We start from the raw sequence: 17,014 nt of genomic DNA on the forward strand, positions 1-17,014 counted from the left end.
ACACTCCCACACATTTCTCACTACCACACAATTACTTCAGTTCTCAGGAGTAATTAATTGTGAGCAACCACTTTATACCAGATACACTGGGAAATGTTATAAAGTTTTCTACACTTCTATAGCTTCAGAAGATGGTCATCCTATAAAATATTAGCTAATAGCACAACATTGCAGGGAAAACATTAATTTGCCATAGTAAACAATGCAAGCTGTTAGGTAAATATATAGTTTATAGAGTTGATAGTTACATGCCTACTTTCACAAAAAAAAAAAAAGTTTTAACTTTCATTTTTTAGATTTCAGCAAGTCTGATTAAATGAACTTGGGAACACCTAACTGCCTCAGTTGGGAGAGGCAACTCTTTATCTCAAGGTGGTGAGGCTGAGCCCAACTTAAATAAATAAAACTTTTTTTAAAAAAAAAAAGAGTAAATGAACTTAAAATTGCATAAATCTGTTGTTGCACCACTCTTTCTAGAACTTTTCAAAGTCTTAAGTAGCAAAATATATCATTTTTTGTATGTTTCTAGACATTATTTTTCTTCTTTCCTCCTGTCTTTCCTATGTATTATTACTCAGATGATTAACAACTGTTTCTAGTAATCTAACACATATATGACTTCCTCAGTGATTCCTACTAACCTGCAGATGTGCAAATGCCATCATTTTGGTCAAAACATTTGCTTTACCTTTTCTGGACACAGCTATGGGCAGACTTTTTCTATTTTCCGTGAAGCCTTCCCACAACAAAAGTGGATTATTTGTCTTACCATCCTGGGGCCAACCAGGAACTCCAGACCACCAGCTCTAGCCCGCTCTACTTTAGCTGTTGGAAGTTGTTGTTTTTTTTTTTAAATCCCTCCTTTGAAGTAAGTTTCAGGGTCTTTGCTTCAGACTCACACCTGCCATTCTGCAATCAATTTCCTGATTCAGCACCCCCATTTTCAACCAAAGGGAGGGCGAAAATGCAGGAGGAGCAACATAGATACATTAAAAAGAAAGTCTGCTGCAAAGGCTTACAGCTTTTGAGCAGATAATCAATAAAATTTAAGTATACTAAAATAAAATTTCATAAGCAGTCACTGGCTTGGAATTTAAACAAATGGTTTTGATCTGCCTCAGACCCAGCTGATTGTTGCCCTTTGCTTGGGACCCTTTTCAGTGATAGACATTTGTAAAAATTCCAAGTTTTAGCCACTCTAAAAAAAAGCATCTAATTAGGTTTAATGTGCCACTATCCAGATGGTCAGCTTTTTTTTTTTTTTTTAATGACATAGCTAAGGAGTCCTTCTATGGAATAACAAATTGCAAGTTGTTAATCAAAAACTTTAAGCGTATGAGCTCTTAAAAATTACTACACAATAAAGCATCTCCAATCCAGTCTCCCAAACTAGAAACCTTGATCTTTGACATCCTGCACCCCTTAAATCCAATAGTCACCAAAACCAATGATCTCCACCTCAGATATGTCTCTAGAACTAGCTTTTCCTCATCCCAACCACTCAGACCCAGTTTAAAAATTTCAACAGTCTTGGGGCACCTGGGTGGCTTAGTCGGTTAAGCGTCCGACTTTCGCTTAGGTCATGATCTCGCGGTTAGTGGGTTCGAGCCCTGCATGGGGCTCTGTGCTGACTGCCAGCTCAGAGCCTGGAGCCTGTTTCAGTCTGTGACTCCCTCTCTCTCTGACCCTCCCCTCCTCACGCTGTCTCTCTCTCCTAGAAATAAATAAAACATTTTAAAAAAAATTTCAACAGTCTCATATGCAGCCACGACACCCCTGTAGCGCACCACTCACCATGCAGTCAGTCTTCATCAAAAGCAAAGATGAGCATGTTCACTTCTTGCTGCTAAAAAGCTTGTCTATCTCCAATGATTCTGAGATAGAATTCAGATTGCTCCTCTGGCATGTGAAGCCAACCTTGTAATGGCTCATGGCCCATCCCTGTCTGCCCCCATCCTTCTCCATCACCCTTTGTTTCTGACACCTGGGACAGAAACAATCATCATTTCCTGAATGTACCGGGGTCTTTCACAGTCGCCTGTCTCTGGAACGGAATTTAGTCTTCTCCCAAGGACAACTTGGCTTTTTCATCTAGCAATCTTCTACTTAACTTTCAAGTGGTGTTCAAAAGTCATCTCTCTAAAGTGGGGACATTCTTCTTCTGTCCTTTCCCAGGTAGAGTTAACTGCATCATCTTCTATATTCCCACAACACTTTATAGATTCTATAGTAGCATTTTCTCTCTTTAAGTCGATTTCTCTATCTGTTCTTCACCCCCAACTAGACTATAAGCTTTCCTAAGACAGGGACTATGTTTGTTCTTAAGTGGATATGAATATTAACATTTACTGAATCCCCTACTACATATTAGCTTATCATGATCTCAAGTACATGAAATCTCAAGCAGGCAACTTCTGGGTTTAAATTATAGATGATATAATTCCACCTTTTTCTAGAACAGCCATGGAGCCTTGGCTTCCTTGCCTATAAACTACTGGGACAGCCAACTCATGGGAAGAGAGGGATCTTTTTGAGAACCAAGATAAAATATGATGATTTATGACCATTGCCTGGAAAACTCCTGACATGAATATAACAATATGTAAAATGGATCTGGCACATACTCAGCACCCATTCTGTGCTGGGCATTGTATTATCCCCAGTAAAACCAATGTGGCCATTACCCTCCCCATCTACCATTTAGGAACAGAGGCTCACAGAGGACAAGTTAGCTGACTTACTATGCCACATAGTAAGTGTGAGGCAAAGTGAAGACTCAAACATAGCTGGGGATTCATTCAAGCATAGGCTCTACAAAGCTATTTCACTTTCTCTAAGTGTCCAACGTTTTATTTGATGCTCACCAAAATCCCTTCTACTTCACCTTATTTTGTAGATGAGGAAACTGAGATTCAAGTAAATAACTTGCCTCCAAATCATATAGCTGTGGGGTAAACAAGCTAGGATTCCAACCCTGGGGCCTCTAAACTCAAAGGGCTTCAGTCAAAATCCCACAGGCTATTATAAAAGTTGCAAATATATATATTCTTCTGTGTTTTACAGTATCATGGGAAAAGCACCTGTATTAAGGTAATCAAGACTCCTTCTGAATGAGGTTACCAGGAACATCTTTCCAGAGGGTTTTTAAAAATTATTTGAAAAATAAAATTGAAAATTAGTATTAAAAATCAAAAATAATGGCTGGAGAGCATTCAAGAAAGGGGGCAATCAACAAATCAGGGACACAGAATCATGGGGTGTGCCAGGGGCAGTGAGTCCAACTCACATGGAGAGTAGCCGAAGCATGTCTACATCAGATAGGACTGGGGAGCCCAAGGTGATGTTTGCAAATTAAAGTGAAAGAAATCAGATGTGGCCATCTCAAAAATGAGCCAGAATGAATGGGGGGACTTATCTAGGGAAGAGGCCTGGAGCAGAGTGGTGGTGGTGGTGCCCTGAGGCTGAAGAGGCAAACCCTCCCACAGCTTGACTGGACTCAGGCAAGAAGCCACAGAGCCATCAGTGCAGACTGACAGTCAAGGCTTTGCACTGGAGAGAAAAAGCAAGCATAATAAAGTAGGACAACTTGATGACATTTTGCAAAGGTGTCTGATTTCAGATATGTTGTCTCTAAGATGCCAGTGGAACACCAATGTGGAAGTTTCCAGCAGACAACTAGATGCATACAATTAGAGTTCGCAAATGTGACTGGAGCTGGAAATTTGCATGGAAGTTAGTATGCATGCGCACATGTATGTGTAAAGGCAAAGAAGAGGGAGTAGAAAGAGAAATTTGAGGGCTTTACTTTGGGAAACTTCCACATTTTAACAGCAGGATGTAGGGAAAAAATAGCATTTTCAGCTAGCTGAGTGAAGAGGAGTTTTCGGGTAGTAGTGGTAAATTGCCTCAAATCCTACTATAAAGGAGGAAAGGAAACTAAGGGAAGACATCTTTTCAGAAATATCTTAAATATATTGATGGGACTGGAGATTGGATAATAAAGGACAAAATAGCGGTTAAAAAAGTAGAAGTAACTATGTGGTAAACAAAGGCAGAAAGAAATAAAGATAAAATTAAATTTCCTTATAATCTGCAGCCCATTACAAAGAATTGAGGCAGGCAGATTATGACATTTCTCCAGGAGCTCAATATTAATGCTTTGCTTGAGGGAAAACAGCCTTAGGTTGACAACAGCTACGCCTTCAGGATCCTGTGAGTCATCGTTAGCATATGAAAATCCTTCTGGAAACTTCCCCTTGTCTTTACCTCCAATTCCCAAGTATATAATCAATTACTCCTCATAAAGAGTCGCTATTTCTGCCCATGAGTCCTCTTCCTGTGCTTTAGGGCACCTGGGGGGCTCAGTCGGCTAAGCATCTGACTTCAGCTCAGGTCATGATCTCACCGTTCGTGGGTTCGAGCCCCGCATCAGGCTCTGCGCTGACAGCTAGTTCAGAGCCTGGAGCTGTCTTCAGATTCTGTGTCTCCCTCTCTCTCTGACCCTCCCCTTCTCCTGCTGTCTCTCTCTCTCTCTCTCTCAAAAATAAATAAAACATTAAAAAATATTCCTGTGCTTTAATAAAACCACCTTTTTGCACTGAAGACATCTCAAGAATTCTCTCTTGGCCATCTGCTCAGAACATCACCACTTCCAACCACATCAGTAACTTTTCCGTAAATATTGCAAGAATTACTTCATATAAGAAAGGAAAGATCGGGGCGCCTGGGTGGCTTAGTCAGTTGAGCGTCCGACTTTCGCTTAGGTAATGATCTCGCGGTTCGTGGGTTCGAGCCCCGCGTCGGGCTCTGTGCTGACTGCCAGCTCAGAGCCTGGAGCCTGTTTCAGAGTCTGTGACTCCCTCTCTCTCTGACCCTCCCCTGCTCACGCTGTCTCTCTCTCTCTCCTAGAAATAAAATAAAAATATATATTAAAAAAAAAAAAAAGAAAGTAAAGATCACATAAAAATGCAAACTTCCCAGCAAAATTAGAGAGGCCCAGATCAGAGTCAGCGGATGACATGGTTATTGAGAAGGTGAGGCATGTTTCAAAAGGAAATGAAATGTCTGCTGAGCAGCAGAGTAAACAAGGCAGCTCAGCATGGGCCTCTGGAAGGCAGTGTGGACTTCATGGCCACTGTTTCACAGCTTTCTCCCGTAATTTCTGACAGCTCTGAGCAAGAGAGCTGGTGGTGGATACGAAGGTAGAAACTCTCAGTAGCAGGTTTATCCCTGCATGGACCTACTTATTAGAGAAGCAAGGGTTCCGGAAGGAGAATTTCCTCAATCGGCATTCTACCATGACTTTAGTTTCCAGGGACGTGATGTATGCCTCACCCTCCAGCCCACATGGGAATTAGGAACAAGCAATAGGCCACTGTGCTGAGGTTCCCAGTGAGGCGGGAATGGGCCCGGGCAAAGGAGAGTGTGGTAGGAGGCACAAACACAGCCACACATCTTATCTCCTGGTGGTATGGGACCAGAAGATTCAAAGGGAAGGCCAGCAGAGATGTGGGCTCCCAAAAATTATGGTCTGATAAAAGGAAACCAATGTTGAGTTAAAGAAAGAAGTAAAAGGAATTTGGGGGCTGGGGGGGTAAAATACTTTCTTTTCTAAAATGAGCTCAGAGTATCCGAAGGGCCTAGTGGAGGGCACTTGGGCTCAGAATGGGCCTGGGGAAGACAGAGGATGAGAACTGAATACGATGATGTGTCCACTGTAAACATCAGAGCCCATGGTTGGAGCCACCTAGGAGAGGGCGAAGGGGGGCTTCTGAGGCCCCGGGCCAGTTACTTATGCAAACGCCCATCAGTCCCTCTGCTGGGCACTATGCAGTTGTGTTCGGTGACAGGCAGATTCATGCTCATTAGCAACCCAGTCTTATAACTGAATACAGACAAATCTCAAACTAATGCCTATACTTTCTTAACCTGGAGGGAGTATTAGAGGAAACTAAATTTCTGCTTTTGTTTAAGACTTCCTTCCCTCAGAATCCAGGCCTCACACAGCATCGCTAACATTTTCTCAATGGTGTTAGCTGAAGGTGAGGTTTAACAATTTGCTCCAGGAAAACATACTGAGCAGAAGTAGCACATATATTACAGCTGGCTGTTGAGACTCTATTCACAGAAAGAGAAGCTAAAATAAAGGGCTCAGCCTGAAAATCTTCCACCGACCATATGTAGCAGAGGAAGCAACCTAGAAGTGAGATAAAGCTCTGTAATAAGCTCTGCTACTTCCAGACAAGCATGCTTACATGGTGCTCTGAAGGGAAAATGATTCAAGAAGTAGTAGAATGCACTGCCACTATGGCTAGTTATTATCATCACCATTTAAAAACAAGGCATACCTTCACGAATAGTGCTTTGATCTACAGAGCTCAAATATAAGTAAACAAAATAGAGACTTGGAGCAAGCTGTTTCAAAAAAACAAGTATTTAAGCTGATGTAACAATTGGGACTTAGGAACTAACAAATTTATCAATATATCCATGTATAGTCCCATTGGGAAGATAGTTTATTAGCTTAATCTTGTTAACTTCAGTTATCAATACCTAAAGTTACTGATGAAGAAGAGGCTCCAGTTAGAAGTTGCACCTTCACTTTAAACATACTTGTGAAATGCTAACACATTTGTATTCACAGCCTGTAAAGATTATTCTAAAATAGACTCAAAGACCCTGCATAATAGGCACAAGAGTTTAGAGCAAGCATTTAATGCTCAACAGACTTAGATGGGAACCATTTCTCTGCTAATTATTATGTCCCTCTGTCTAAAATGGACATAATAATAACTCTCAGCGTGTTCTAAGGATCAAACGACATGTGTAAATCCTTAACAAAGCAAGGTGACAAAAAACATGGTAACTATTGTCACTGAAAGGACCATTAGAGGTCACTGAGCTTTGCTTCATTTTAGCAGAGAGGTCACACAATTACTAACAGCTCAAAACCAAAGGCAATTCTCATCACCTGGTTCAGTATTCTTTAGCTGGATTTTAGTCTCAAATTATTGAATGTCAGTCAGTGTGACCTTAATTAAAGCCATGATCTGATAAGGTTCTGAGCAGAATGTGCCTTAATTGTGTAGTACTCAATCTTACCCTGTGGAAATATTTGTCATGCTTACAGACACTGCTTCTCATCCATAGCTAAGGGGAACATGGGATCGAATGATGTCTTGTTTAATCAGTAGTCACATTACTGCTCGGTACAGAAGAGACTAACTGGTTTCCATCAATTCTAGATGTTAACTATATCTGATGGATGGCTGACATCAAATTTACATTTGCAGCCCATCCTATCAGTAAACTTCCATTATCTGTATATCTTGATATAATCTCCTTTACAAAGTTTTGTGCAAATCCTTAAAAGCGACAAAATATTTCAATAAGAGTTAATCCTTTAGCTAAAAGAAACAATCACTTAGGAAATTCAACTTAAAGAAAAATCTGTTCTATCTAAAAAGGAAGGTATGTTCTTTTAACCTAAAGCTCAACATAAAGGAGTCAGCAAGAGCTTTAGCTAGTGAGTCCTGTGTCAATAAAGTAAGAAAAAACTTCCTTCAACTTTATCAACATCAGCATTTGAATATTGAACTTTTCTCTAATATTTTTGTAACCTTAACTATATGCATATTTGTTTTCATCTGTACTTGAATAGAAAACCACACATACTATTTTCTTGAGCAACAGAAAGAAGTAAAAATTTCTATTTCCCTCCAATACTACATGAACAAAATTTTTAAATTTAAAAAATCAAAAATATTAGTTAATTTTTTAATGAATGTATTTTGCAATGCTGAAATTTTTTAAAATTTTATACTGTTTTTCTGTATTTTTGAGAGACAGAGCATGAGCAGGGGAAGGGCAGAGAGAGAAGGAGACACAGAATCCAAAGCAGGCTCCAGGCTCTGAGCTGTCAGCACAGAGTCTGATGCAGAGCTTGAATTCATGAACTGTGAGATCATGACCTAAGCTGAAGACACACACTTAACTGACTGAAACACCCAGAGGCCCTGCAGTGCTGACATTTTAAAATGTCTTCCAGCTACTCTGTAAACTTAGAAGGAAATTAACACTATTCTGAGAATTCCAATTTCCTCTCCATAATTTGAAATGACCAGCAGATGGCAGAACTAAACATTTGAAACTTGGATCACTGTGCATGAATGAGAAAAAAATTCCAAAAGGAGGCTGGGGAGTTCTATTTTTTACTGAAATTTAACACCTTAGTTGCTATATTTGCTGAACTTACAGACATGCCAAGAAGAAATGTCAACTTAATAATATTCTCTTTGGTACAAATGGGGGAAATAAATTTAACACTGCAATAGAATAAATGTGTAGAAATGCTTGAAACTAACAGTAAAAATCAAAATGGAATGATGCAAATTAATAGTGCCTTTGCTCATTTTATGCATACACATGTGGTACAATTAATTAGCTTAGAAAACAAATCAGAAATATTTGGTGTATGTGATAGAGATAAAAATATCTATAAAAATAATTTTTATATGTACATGCATTCCGTAATAGTTTCTTATCTAGAATACTAAACACCCAATAGACAAAATTATTGAGGAAGTTTTAAAATTTTTCACTAGGATATGAAACTTTGTTTGAAACTCTGAAACAGTCATAAGCAATTATTTTATTCTTAATGTTAGTATTCTTTAACTTCAGTGTTCCATAACTTCTAATACTTCAAAAGTAAAAATCAAAAGAATATAATTATAAGTCTATAAAGGGAGAAACAAAAGGAAGGAAAATTATGGGGTTAGGTCTGGGGCCACAGTAAATAATGAATAACAATAAATTTAATATACTTTTTGTTAAAGATAGGGATTTATTCAGAGTTAGATTTTCAGGTCTGACCATCTGCATTTTACAACTCAAGCTGGTCAGTTTTGTTCTTAATAAGAACAATGAGAGGGGGCCAAGATGGCGGAACAGTATGGAAGGGTTGGGTGTTTTTGTTTGTTTGCTTTTTTTTTTTTATCTCTCATTCCTGAAATGTAGCCAGATCAACACCAAATCATCTTGCACATGGAGAAACTGATTTGAGGATTAACACAACAATCTGCACAGGTTCACAGCATGGAGAGGTGAAGTGGGGGAGAGAGAAGCCACAGTGGACATGGAGCTGTTTTTGCCTGTAGAGAGAGGATACAGAGAGTACAGGAAAAGCACCTCTGCTCCCAAAAGCAGCTGGAGAGAAAGGGGAAGATGGATGTTTCACATGGACTGAACAAAAAAGGGAGAAAGAGAAAGGAGAGGGTTTAAACTCCATTAAGACTATAAACAAGATACACAGAGTCTGAAACTCTGCAGCTTGATACCTGGCAGTGCTCTGGTAGAAGGGTGAATCCCCACTAGCAGAGTGCAAGGTCCAAGGGGTCCTCCAGCCACATGGGGAGAGGCAATTCCCCTGCTGGGAGGACATTGGGTAGAGGCTGCATGACTTGCCCACAGGCAAGGATCCAAGCAGACCCCAGAGATCAGCCACATTCACTAGCGTTAGAACGAGGAAACTGGGGTTGACACCTGGTGCCAGATGTGTGTTGTGATTTGCCCTAAACCCTGAAATGCTGCTGCTACAGAATCGTGTGAACTTTTTCTGGGGCAGGCTGGCTCCTGACCATTGCTTAGCAAGACCCTCCCCTAGAGGGTCTGAGCCGGCCAAGGCTTCAATCTCTCAGAACTGAGGGGTTGGGAAACACACCCCCATTTGAGATAAAACTCAGGAGGGAGGTACTTCCTGGAAGGCTAATGACTTGGTCACAGACAGTGTAGAAGAAGGGAGTAGACGGAAACTGGAGACAAAGGAGGGGTGCTTCATTGCCAGTTGAAGAGAGCACAGAGTTCTGACACCAGAGACAGGGTAGCTGGGTACCTCCTTTTTCACCCCTCCCACGCATGCACATACATGCTTAGACACACCACAACAATCCAGCCCAGTGAGCTAATCAGCTCCCTCTAGTGAAGAACTGAGCCATTACACTAAGCCCTGCCCAACTGGGCCAACCACACTCTTGAAGAACACCACAAATCTCTCTGCCTGCTTAGTTTACAAATTATAAAGTGCTTCATAGTTTAACTATGTTAACATAGTTTAACTAGGGGAAATAAGATGTAATTTCAATCATATTGATTCTGTTCACTGGCCCATCTATTCAATTTTATTTCCTTTTTCTTCTTATTCTTGAATACAGAAAGAGAAAATATTTTTATTTCCTATTTCTATATAAAAAGATTTTTTAAATTCTTTTCTACTATATTTTTCAGTTTTTTGTAAATTTTTAAAATACTATTTTACTTTCATCATTTCACTTTATTCTATTTTATTGTATTTACTTTTTCAAATTTACAAACATTTTCCTTTTTTCTTTTTTTTTCCTTTTTTTTCTTTTCTTTTTTCCCCTTTTATCTCTATTCTATTAAGCTTCTTTTAACAACCAGACCAAACACAACTAGGAGCTAGCATCCCTTATTTGATTTTTGTGTGTTGTTTTTAACTTCTTAATTTTTTTTACGTTATTAATTTCTTTTCTTCCTTCAAAATGACAAAATGAAGGAATTTACCCCAAAATAAAGAACAGAAGAAATGACACCCAGGGACTTAAATCAACACAGAATACAAGCAAGATGTCTGAACAAGAACTTAGAATCACATAATAAGAAAACTAGCTGGATTTGAAAATAGATTAGAATCACTTTCTGCAGATAAAAGAAGTAAAAACCAATCCAGAAGAAATTTAAAATGCTATAACGGAGCTGCAATCTCGAATGAATGCCATGGCAGCAAGGATGGATGAAGCAGAGCAGCAAGTCAGCACTATGGAGGACACATTTATGGAAAATAATGAAAGAGAAGAAAAAAGGGCGACTAAGGCAAAAGAGAACAATATAAGAATTAGAGAATGAAGTGACTCATTAAAAAGGAATAACATCTGAATCATATAGGTCCCAAAATAGGAAGAGGGGGGTAAAAGGTTTATGTGAGCAAATCATAGCAGAAAACTTTCCTAACCTGAGGAAAGACACAGACATCAAAATCCAGGAAGCACAGAGAACTCCCAGTTCAACAAAAACTGACCATCAAGGCATATCATAGTCAACTTCACAAAATACTCAGGCAAGGAAAGAGTCATGAAAGCAGCAAGGGGAAAAAAGTCCTTAACCTACAAGGGAAGACAGATCAGGTTCGCAGCAGACCTATCCACAGAAACTTGGCAAGACAGAAAGGAGTGGCAAAATATACTCAATGTGCTGAATCAGAAAAATATGCAGCCAAGAATTCTTTATCCAGCAAGACTCATTCAAAATAGGAGAGATAAAAAGTTTCCGAGACAAACAAAAACTAAAGGCATTTGTGACCATTAAACCAACCTTGCAAGAAATTTTAAGGGGCACTCTCTGAGGGGAGAAAAGATGGGGGGGGGGGAAGATCAAAATTAACAAAGACTAGAAAGGACCAGAGATCACCACCCAAAACTCCAACTCTATAGGGAACACAATGGCAATCAATTTATATCTTGTAGTACTCACTCTAAATGTCAGTGGACTAAATGCTCCAATCAAAAGACATAGGATAATAGAATGGGTAAGAAAACAAGACCCATCTACATGCTGTTTACAAGAAGCCCATTTTAGACCTATAGACACCTTCAGATTGAAAGTAAGGAGTTGGAGAACCATCTATCATGTCAACGGTCTTCCAAAGAAAGCCAGAGTAGTCATACTTATATCAGACAATCTATATTTTAAAATAAAGACTATAACAAGAGATAGAGATGGGTATTATATCATAATTAAGGGGTCTATCCACCAAGATCTAACAGTTGCAAACATTTATGCTCCAAACGTGAGAGCACATAAATATATAAGTCAATTAATCACAAACATAAAGAAACTCATTGATAATAATACCATGATAATAGGGAACTTCAAAACCCCATTTACAGCAATAGACAGATCATCTAAACAGAAAATCAACAAAGAAAACAATGGCTTTAAATGACACACTGGACCAGATGGACTTAACAGATACATACAAAACATTTCATCCTAAAGCAGAATACACATTCTTTTCAAGTGTATGTGGAACATTCTCCAGAATAGATCACATACCAGGATATAAATTAGTTCTCAACAAGTACAAAAAGATCGAGATCACACCATGCATATTTCCAGACCACAACACTATGAAACTTGAAACCAACCACAAGAAAAACTTTGGAAGGTTACAAATACTTGGAAACTAAAGAATATCCTACTAAAGAATGAATGAGAGAGCCGAGACGCTAAAGAGGAAGTTAAAAATTTCATGGAAGCTATGAAAATGATAACACCACAGCCAAAAAGCTCTGGGACACAGCATAGGCGGCCCTAGGAGGAAAATACATAGCAATCTAAGCCTTCTTAAAGAAGGAAGAAGATCTCAGATACACAACCTAATCTTAACCTTAAAGAGCTGGAAAAAGAACATCAAATAAAACCCAAAACCAGCAGAAGACAGGAAATAATAAAGATTAGAGCAGAAATCAATGTAATCGAAAACAAAAAAACAAACAAACAAAAAAAAAAAAAACAGTAGAAAAGGTCAATAAAACCAGGAGCTGGTTCTTTGAAAGAAATAACAAAATTGATAAACCCCTGCCCAATTTGATCAAAAAGAAAAAGGATACGACCCCAGTAAATAAAATCAAGAATGAAAGAGGAGAGACCGCAACCAACACAACAGAAATACAAACAATAAGAGAATATTATCAGCAATTATCAGCAATAAGAGAATGCAATCAGCAATATTATCAGCAATAAAATGGGCAATCTGGAAGAAATGGACAAATTCCTAGAAACATATAAACTGCCAAAACTGAAACAAGTAGAAAAGTTGAACATATCCAAAACCAGTAAAGAAATCAAAGAAGTAACAAAAAAAAAAATCTCTCAAACAACAAGAGTCCAAGGCCAGATGGTTTTCCAGGGGAATTCTACCACACATTTAAAGAAGAATTAACATCTATTCTTTTGAAGCTGTTCCAAAAAACAGAAATGGAAGGAAAACTCCCAAACTCATTCTATGAGGCCATCATTACCTTGATTCCAAAATAAGACCCAAGACTCCACTAAAAATGAGAGCTACAGACCAATTTCCCTGATAAACATGGATGCAAAAATCCTCAAAAGGACACTAGCCAGATCCAACAGTACATTAAAAGAATTATTCGCCACGACCAAGTGGGATTTATACCTGGGAGGCAGGGCTGGTTCAATATCTGCAAAACAATCAATGTAACACATCGTATCAATAAAAGAAAGGACAAGAACCACATAATCCTCTCAACAGATGCAGAGAAAGCATTTGACAAAATACAGCATCATTTCTTGATAAAGTCCCTCAAAAAAGTAGGGTTTGAAGGATCATACCTCAAGATCATAAAAGCCATATATGAAAGACCCCTCACTAATAACATCCTCAATGGGAAAAAACTGAGAGCTTTGCCCATAAGATCAGGAACACGACAGGGATATCCACTCTCAGCACTGTTAATCAACAGAGTATTGGCTGTCTTAGCCTCAGCAGTCAGACAACACAAAGGAATAAAAGGTATCCAAATCGGCAAGGAAGAAATCAAACTTTCACTCTTTGCAGACAACATGATAATCTATATGGAAAACCCAAAAGATTCCACCCAAAACCTGCTAGAACTGATCCATGAATTCAGCAAAGTCACAGAATATAAAATCAATGCACAGAAACTGATGCATTCCTACACACCAATAATGAAGCAACAGAAAGAGAAATCAAGGAATTGATCCCATTTACAATTGTACCAAAACCCATGTAATACCTAGGAATAAACAGAAGCAAAGAGGCAAAAAAATCTATAGACTGGAAACTATAGAAAGCTTATGAAAGAAATTGAAGACGACACAAAAAAATGGAAAAATATTCCATGCTCGTGTATTAAAAGAAAAAAATATTGTTAAAATGTCGACACTACACAAAGCAATCTCCATATTCAATGCAATCCCTATCAAAATAACACCAGCATTCTTCACAGAGCCAGGACAAAAAAAAAAAATCCTATAATCTGTATGAAACCAGAAAATACCTGATTAGCCAAGCAATCCTAAAAATAACAAAAAAAAAAAAAAAAAAAAAAACCACCAGAGGCATCACAATCCCAGACTTGAAGCTGTATTACAAAGCTGTAATGATCAAGACAGTATGGCACACAAATATCAATGAAACAATAGAAAACCCAGAAGTGGACCCAAAGCTATATGGTCAACTAATCTTCAACAAAGCAGGAAAGAGTATCCAATGGAATAAAGACAATCTCTTCAACAAATGGTGCTCAGAAAACTGGACAGCGATATGCAGAAAATGAACCTGAACCACTTTCTTACACCACACACAAAAATAAACTCAAAATGGATGAAAAACCTAAATGTAAGACAGGAAGCCATCAAAATTCTAAAGGAGAGGGAGGGGGGTAAGATGGTGGAGAAGTGGGGAGCTGTATACATTTCGCGTGCACCCATCTCTCAAACAGAGAAGGGCTGAAATCATAGGACACTGAGCCACAGGAGTTTGGGAAGAGAAAGAGACAGAATACACTGGGAAGGAAACCTCAAGTTTCCTCTGTGTGGCTGCCTCAAGAAACAAGCCAAACTGCACATGGTGGAGAGTCCCAAATACCACTACCGGTAGGGAAACAAAATAACCAAACACTCAACAAGAGAAACCAAGAGACCATCCTAAGAACATTTCCTGAACAGACAAGCCCTGAACAGTCAAAGAGCCCTCTCTAATACAGCAGAAGGCACAGGGACCAAGTGTACAACAAGCTTTTAAAATTAACAACAGAAATAAAGCTAATCAAAATGACGAAACAAAAGAGCTCTCCTCCAAAGAAATTCCAGGAAGAAATGACAGCTGGAGAACTACTCAAAACAGATATAAGCAACATAACAAGACTTTAGAACCATAGTCATAAAATTAATCACCGGGCTTGAAAAAAGCATGGAGGACATCAGAGAAACTATGGTTACAAACACTATGGAGCTTAAAAATAGTTATGGTGAATTTAAAAAATGCGATAAATGAGATACATAATAAACTGGAGGCGTCCAATGCACCATTGAAGAGGCAGAAAGGAGAATAAGTGATTGAGAAGACACCATTATAGAAAAAGAACTGAAAAAAGAGAGATAAACTGATCCAGGAACATGAAAGAAGAGTTTGAGAGCTCAGCGATACAATCAAATGGAACAATATCCGTATCATAGGAATTCCAGAAGAGGAAGAGAGAGGGAAAAGTGCTGAAGGAGTCCTGGAACAAATTATAGCAGAAACTTCCCCAACCTGGGGAGGGAAGTAGAAGTTGAAATTCAAGAGGCACAGAGAACTCCCCTCAGGCATAACTTGAATAGATCTTCTGCAAGACATATCATAGTGAAACTGCCAAAATATAAGGACAAAGAGAGAATTTTGAAAGCAGATAGGGAGAAAAGGGCCCTAACATACAAACGGAAACCTATCAGAGTGGTGACAGACCTATCTCCTGAAACTTGGCAGGCCAGAAAGGAATGGCGGGAGATCTTCAAAGTGATGAACAGAAAAAATTAGCAGTCAAGAATCCTCTATCCAGCAAGCCTGTCATTCAGAATAAAAAGAGATAAAAGTCTTTCCAAATAAACAAAAATTGAAAAAATCTGTCACCACTAAACCAGCCCTACAAGAAATCCTGAGGGGGACTCTCTGATGGAAATGTTGCAAGAAACATAAGATGCTAGAGACACCACCACAAGCATGAATCCCAGAAACAACACAATGACTCTAAACCCATATATTTCAATAATGACACTGAATGTAAATGGACTGAATGCCCCAATCAAAAGACATAGGGTAGCAGAATGGATAACAAAACAAGATCCATCTATTTGCTGTCTACAAGAAACTCATTTTAGACCGGAGGACACTTTCAGATTGAAACTAAGGGGATGGAGAAATATCTATCAAGCTACTGGAAATCAAAAAAAAGCTGGAGTAGCTATACTTATATCAGATAAACTGGACTTGAAAGTAAAAACAGTAACAAGGGATGAAGAAGGGCATTATATAATAATTAAAGGGTTTATCCATCAGGAAGAGCTAACAATTATAAATGTTTACGCACCAAATATGGTAGCACATAAGTATATAAAACAATCACAAACAGAAATCATCTTATGGATAAGAATGTGCTAATAGCAGGGGACTTTAATACTCCACTTACAGCAATGGACAGATCAACTAGACAGAAAATCAATAAAGACACAATGGACTTAAATGACACATTGGACCAGGTGGATCTGACAGATATATTTACAACTCTACATCCTGAGGCTATGGAATTCACATTCTTCTCAAGTGCGCATGGCACATTCTCCAAGATAGATCACATACTGGGACATAAAGCAGCCCTCAATAAATATAAAAGAAGTGAGATCATACCATGCACACTTTCAGACCACAATGCAATGAATGTCGAAATCAATCACAGGAAGAAGTCTGGAAAACTCCCAAAAACATGGAAGTTAAAGAGCACCCTACTAAAGAACGAATGGGCCAATAGGCAATTAGAGATGAAATTTAAAAATATATGGAAACAAATAAAAATGAAAATACAACAATCCAAACTCTATGGGATGCAGCAAAGGCAGTCCTAAGAGAAAAGTACATTGCACTCCAGGCTTATTTCAAGAAATTGGAAAAAGCTCAAGTGCAAAATCTAACAGCTCACCTAAAGCAACTAGAGGCAGAGCAACAAGAGCACCCCAAACCCAGTAGAAGAAAAATAGTAAAAATCAGAGCAGAAATAAACATAGAGACCAAAGAAACAATTGAACAGATCAATGAAACCAAGAGTAAAATTGACAAACCTCTAGCCAGGTTTCTCAAAAAGACAAAATCATGAATGAAAATGGACTCATTTCCAAAAAAAAAAAAAAAAAAAAAAAAAAA

The 17,014-nt window shown here is 38.5% G+C and overlaps 1 protein-coding gene across 2 annotated transcripts in view; it reads right to left on the reverse strand.

Annotated features, from left to right (window-relative positions):
* FMN2 (formin 2) overlaps nt 1–17,014 on the reverse strand; it is a 367,841-nt gene that overhangs the window by 292,212 nt on the left and 58,615 nt on the right. The gene's annotated exons all lie outside the window — the stretch shown is intronic.

This window comes from Hyaena hyaena, unplaced genomic scaffold (genome assembly GCF_003009895.1).
Source record: "Hyaena hyaena isolate Hyena2069 unplaced genomic scaffold, ASM300989v1 scaffold_686, whole genome shotgun sequence".
In the NCBI taxonomy this organism is placed as follows: Eukaryota; Metazoa; Chordata; class Mammalia; order Carnivora; family Hyaenidae; genus Hyaena; species Hyaena hyaena.